The sequence below is a fragment of the Panthera leo genome, chromosome A2 (genome assembly GCF_018350215.1).
Source record: "Panthera leo isolate Ple1 chromosome A2, P.leo_Ple1_pat1.1, whole genome shotgun sequence".
Classification (NCBI taxonomy): Eukaryota; Metazoa; Chordata; class Mammalia; order Carnivora; family Felidae; genus Panthera; species Panthera leo.
Genome location: NC_056680.1, coordinates 82,853,425 through 82,860,186, shown reverse-complemented (window position 1 = coordinate 82,860,186; position 6,762 = coordinate 82,853,425). Strand labels below are relative to the sequence as shown.

Below are 6,762 nucleotides of genomic sequence, written 5' to 3'. Positions count from 1 at the left end.
ATAAAATATTAATCAAAAACTTCTACAGCAATGAACTCAAAACAGACCCCCACTGAAGTCTTTGTGATGATTTTAGAGTAAGGAGAAATACACATTCCTTCCACTATGTCACTACACAGGAAAACTGTTTCATAATAAATGATCTCACAAGAATTTCATAATGATGAACATATGCTCAGCTTTTTAAAATCCTGTAGTTTCAATGTTTAAAATTAAACAGAGACAAAAATGCAGAGAATACCCATCTTCTGAACACAGAAAGAAAAAATAAAATGTAAATAAGATCTACCCTTTGTAAGCACATTTTTTAAAAGACCTTTTTTGGGCATATTCCTAATTATTCCCTTTGAGTAAATACAGCAAATTAAAATTGGATTTTAGATACATACCTGCATGACTCAAAATCTTTAGAAATGATTTGCTGAATTATATACCACCAGCAATTTCTCTCCCATACTTGCAAAAATCCTGGATTACCATTTTTTAAATATATACAAATTTATTAGGAAAAATGATGTTGTACATTTATTTAATCTTTTTTCTTTATTATTTGCGATATTTATTTATTTATTGTTTGTTCGTTTATTTATTTATTTATTTATTCATTTATTTATTTTTACCAAGTAGAGATATAAACCTTTACTTCACGACTTCGTCATAATTCACTTTCTAGTAAGACATGTACTGAGGACAGTTTAAAATACTAGGAAAGCTAGATGCTGGGTGTCTTCCAGGCAGGGAGCAAAGGTGTGGTCACTCCAGGGCCAATGTATTCCTGGGGATCTCCAGGCAGCATAGGCCACACGCACCAGCATCATCCAACCCCAGATTTACTTGGAGCCACCTCTTGGGGCCGTTAGTCCTCATTTCATGCCAAATTCTCACTAGAGGCTCCCTGTTCTTCCACGTGAGTTCATGACCATAAGTAATATACCATATTCCAAAGACAGCTCCCCCAAGATGTGCTGCATGATCAAAAAATTTCCATCCCAGGATCGTTCCTGCTGTGTCCATAGTAATAATGGCTTTTAGGGCATTCCCTGCTGTGAATGTGAACATTAGAAGGAAGATAATGGCGAGCCTCCCTTCTGGGATCTTTGTGTACACAGTAGCAAGGACAGTCATGATAGCGCCTGATGCACCGAGTGATGGTCCATATCTTCCTGTGGCGAATTTACACACATAACTGACCAAATTGGAAATAACGCCTGCAGATAAGTACACTGCCATGGACTGTTCTTGACCCAGAATGTTCACTATGCTGGAGAAGAAGCTCCACAAAACATACATATTTGCTGCCATGTGAAACAAGGAGAAATGACTGAATATTGACAGCAACATTGGAGAACAAAGGACCTTTGAGGCTGAGTTGGATGTGAAATATCTGATCACTGTCTGCTGTAGAGAAGGTACTCTCCATAAACAGAATACAAAAAACATTTGCAGCTATGATACCTTTTGGTTTGATTTCTCTTCCCTTGAATGACTAAAACGTGTAAGCTAACATAAACCTGTCACAGTCTGCTGGTCATCACTTAGGTTATTCCAGCACTTGTTAATCTCCTTCCTGAAGTCTCCTTCCTTTTGTGGTCTTATGCTGTCCAACCAACCAGATTTTATACCATCAAAATAACTCTGGACCCTGGATTTCAGTGATTCATATGGCCAAATGACAGCTGATCCAAATGCACACCTTGTAAACCCAACAGTGAAAAACAAGGGCTTTACAAGTGTCCTTATAGGACAGGAAGAAGGATAGAAGACTGTTTCTTCTACAGGAGGAATCAAAGCACTTCTCTTGCATGTTTCACCACTTGTTCCGGTGATCTTCTAGGTTCAACCTTCCTGGGTGCTTTTCTGAATCCACATTTTTGCTGAATAAAAAAGTTAAACCTGCGTCCAAGCAGTCATGACGGGGCTGGGGCCACACTGAGCTCCTTGCAGCTGCGGTCGCCTGCCAGCAGAGCCACGCCTGGCCACAGCCCCAGCCTCTCTGCACCCAGCCTCCTATATCTAAACTTTTACTGCATATTCCACTTATTAGTAAAAGCTTTTTAATACTGATAATAATACTTTGTAACATGTTACAAATATTTTCACATTTTTCAATTTATTTTTAATAGATCAAATTATGGTGGTGATGGTTCTATCACCTGCATATATCTATTAGAGTATGAAAATAAAATTCAATGTTCAGATGAAACATCATATAATGTTACCGAGTCTTTTTTGTTTGTTTGTTTTTGAGCTGAGTGTTCTTTGTCACAAATATATCAAAGAAGAAGCTCAAGGCTAAAACTTTATTCATGAACAGGGAACTGGACATGACATCATTCTTTTCATTCAATTAGCTAGTCTTGTTTTTAAATTTTTTTAGAACTCCTGATTAAATTGGTTAAACCAGTTGAGTCCAATTCATCTGCTTTGAGATACGATAATTTTTCTCAGATACCATAAACGTGACAAAAATAATTTTCATTTTTTTCAAATTACCCTAAATATGATATTTAATAATTCACAAGTTAACAGTGGACTGTATGTGAATTATGTTGCTTAGTTAATTGGAAATCTTTAGAGGAATATTAATCTTTTTCATGCTTGTAGTCTCAGATTAGAAACTTTATATATCTATGTTCCACAAAGAAATGTCTTAGACTTCTGGCAACTAGAATTCTGGAAGTAGATAAATTAACTCCACAAAAACAGAACCTTGAAAAACAAAAGTTTCAGACATTAGAACAAATATAATTTTGCTGGCTAAATATTCATAGTGGCTTGCTTATTCTTTAATTTACATAAGATTCTCTTGGCCAGTGCTACAATTATATAAGCAAACATTTTTACATCTAGGAAGGAGATGCTAACACTAGATAGGTAGCCATATAAACATCATATATAACCATATATAAACCTGATTAGACATCTGGTCTAATGTCATACATACACAACTGCATCTCCAAGAGTTGAACCCAAATGTATTAACTCTATTCTGAATTTTAGGTACTTTATGCTGATCTTTCATGTTTCCATTCAAAGTATTGTTTTTAAAATTCATTATTCACAATTCTTCTATCTGTTATTTTTAATAGATATTAAATTGGAAAAATGTTTTTTGGAAAGGGGAGGTAATAGTCTCAGAATGATTGCATAAAATTCTGATTATTTCTTATGCATCAATATAGCTAAAGTGATTAGTGTATAGTTTTCACTTTCTATTAGCAGGAACAAAAGGGATTAAAAAATACTGCCAGCATTGTGTCCCAATAACATGTGACATTTGTAGAAGCTGGTTTAAGAACTGGATGATTAAAATCTGATATTGTTTTCTCCTATCGCAAAGGCGAAGAAAAATTATATGGTACTAAATTTGTAGGAGAAACACAAATTTATGACACTTTACTGTGTTTTAATCTAATAATTTTATGGTTTGAAAATGTTACTTTAAACATTTAATTAATATATTTATTCATTTATTATGTGTATTTCCTGTTCGCTGGGGCCTGTATTATCCAGTTACTTCTATAAAGTAATAAACAAACTTATATGATAATGTGATTTTAGTGTTGTTAATGTGAAGGATTAATTATTAAGGATTTCCACTATCCTTATTTTCTTAAAGTAAGGCCTATTTGGTCATGGTATTTTTTTAATAAAATGTTAGATTAATTTGCAAATTATCATTTAGTTTGTTGCATTATTAGTTTTGCTCTTTTTCATATAAATATCAAGTAATGAAATTCAGCTTTTTATTGAGTAATCTACCTTTCCTGACTCATTTCACATACAATATGCATTATATGCGATTTCCATTACACGTGAATTTGTTTTGAGCTCTACTCTTCTTTGTTTATTTATTCTCTAATAAAGCTTTGGAGAATGTATTGATCTCATAGAGCAAGACATTCCTCATTGTTCTTATTTTTTTTTACAAGATGTCATATTTATTCTTTTGCATTTTCCCCTTCCATTTGAACTGTGAAATTAAATTGTCAATTTAGAAATCTTAGTGTGACTTAAACTAATATTGAACTGAATTTAAAATGTGAAGAGAATTTATATCTTTACAATATTGAGTGTTCTCACTTGTGAATGGGGTCAATATATAGTTATTCAGATCTTTTAGGACATCTTCAGTTTTGGGGAAATCTTGAACATTGTTTGAAGCATTTATAACAAATTTCATTGTCTTATTGAGTATTTTGAAGGATATCTTTTTAAATTAAATTTTCTAATTGGCTTTCACTGAAGTAAAGGGATCTATATTTTCAGTAATTTTAAATTCATATCCATTCATCTTAAAAAACTCTCTTAAGAGTACATATAACTTTTAAATAGAACCTTACATATATTTTTGGTAGACAACCATATTTTTAAATTTTTTTTTAAATTTTTTAAATTTATTTTTGAGAGAGACAGAGACAGAGTGTGAGCGGGGAAGGGGCAGAGAGAGAGGGAATCACAGAATCTGAAGCAGGCTCCAGGTTCCAAACCATCAGCACAGAGCCAGATGTGAGGCTCCAATTCACAAACTGTGAGATCATGACCTGAGCTGAAGGCAGACGCTTAACCAACAGAGCCACCCAGGTTCCCCTTTGGTAGACAATCATATTAATTGTGAATAATGGCTTTTGTCATTTCCTTTCCAATATCTTACACATCACATTGGTTTTTCTTATTTGATTGCTTGGATCTTATTCTTGATTTTGATAAAACTTTCCAAATTTATATTCTTAAATATAACATTGTCTATAAGTTTTTGGAAGGTTAACAACATTCATTCTAGCCCTAGTTCCTTATAAATTTTATCAGGATTAGATTTTTATTTTATCAAATACTTTCTATACAGTAATTTATAGAGTAATGTAATTTTTTCTTGGTTAATACGATAAAAATTAATATTAATATTTTTAAATAACATCTACTGGCCATGCTATTTTTCAAATAAATTGCTAAATTTAATTGTCTTTAATTCCTTTTTATATCAAATTTATACTAATCTTAAATTCATTGGGAAATTATTGATTTCTCAAATATTATGAACTGATTTAAATTTCATAATTATTTCTTTGTGATATTAAGAGGAATGTGTGCTCAAAACTATTTGGATCTGCCAGTTGTTTTTCTTTTTAGATGTGTGTGTGTTGTTAATTTAAAATAATTCCACCATACTTAAACTGGACAGTAACATGCAAAAAAATGAACCTGGACCACTTTCTTACATCACACACAAAAATAAATTCCAAATGGATGAAAGACCTAAATATGAGACAGGAAACTGTCAAAATCCCAGAGAAGAACACAGGCAGCAATCTCTTTGACCTCGGTCACAACTTCTTACTTGACAAGTGTTGAGAGGCAAGGGAAACAAAAGCAAACATGAACTACTAGGACTTCATCAAGGTAAAAAGCTTCTGCATAGTGAAGAAAATAATCAAGAAAACTAAAAGGCAACTGATGGAATAGTAGAAGATAGTTGCAAATAGCATATTGGATAAAGGGGTAGTATCCAAAATCTACAAATAATTTATCAGACTGAACACCCAAAAAAACAAATAATCCATCTAAGAAATCCATTTAAGAGACTCCTAAGGATAGAGAACACTTTTCCAAAGAAGACATCCAGATGGCTGACATGAAAAGATGCTCAACATCACTCCTCATTAGGGAAATACAAATCAAAACCACAATGAGATACCACCTCACAAAATGTCAAAATGACTAAAATTAACAGCACAAGAAACAGGTATTGGCGAGGATGTGGAGAAAGGGGAACCCTCTTCCACTGTGAGGGAATACAAACTGATGCAGTCACCCTGGAGAACAGTATGGAGCTTCCTCAAAAAGCTAAAAATAGAACTACCCTACCATCCAGCAATTGCACTATATATATATAATATTAGTCAGCCATTAGTAAGAATGAAATCTTGCCATTTGCGATTATCGATTATGTGGATGAAGGTAGACTGTATTATGCTAAACAAAATAAGTCAGTCAGAGAAAGACGAATATATGATTTCACTTACATGTAAAATTTAAGAATCAAAACAGATGAACTTGGGGAGGGGGAGAAAAGAAAAGAGAGAGAGAGAGAGAAACAAACCATAAGAAACTCTTAAAGATAGAGAACAAATTGAGAGTTGATGGAAGGAGATGGGCTAGATGGATAGGTATTAAGAAGGCACTTGTTATGGTGAGCACTGGATGTTGCATGTAAGTGATGAATCATTGAATTCTGCTCTTGAAACCAATATTGCATATAGCATATGAACTTAACAGAATTTAAATAAAAATTTGAAAAGAAAAAGTAAAATAATTCTACCATAATTAATACTAATATGTTATCTTATGTTGGGTTCAATATTCAGATTTTTCCTATAGTATCTACTTCATCCAGCTTTCTAAAATGTTAATATAAATACGAACTAGAATTATTTTACAGCACTAATTCCTATCTGCAGTTATTGCTCTTTTTACATTAAATTTTTAATGCAAAAGTGCAAAAAATCTTTTGTCACTTTATTGGTGTTGTTAATGAAGTCTTGATTTTTATTGTTTTCTATTGTTATTGTATTTTTCTGCTTGATTTCTGATTTTATCAATATTAACTCTTCCTTTTAATTTACAGGCTTATTTCATTGTTTATTTGCTAGCTTTTTCAAATGAATGTCCACTTTCAGTCTTTTTTCTCTAATTTGGGAAGCACTTTCTTTTTATTTTTTTTTTTACTATTTTTTTAATGTTTATTTATTTTTGAGAGAGTGA

At 32.5% G+C, this 6,762-nt stretch overlaps 1 pseudogene; it reads right to left on the bottom strand.

The window, feature by feature from the left end:
* Positions 1-753: 753 nt before the first annotated feature.
* On the bottom strand, positions 754-2,083 carry LOC122213155 (annotated as a pseudogene).
* Positions 2,084-6,762: the final 4,679 nt, after the last annotated feature.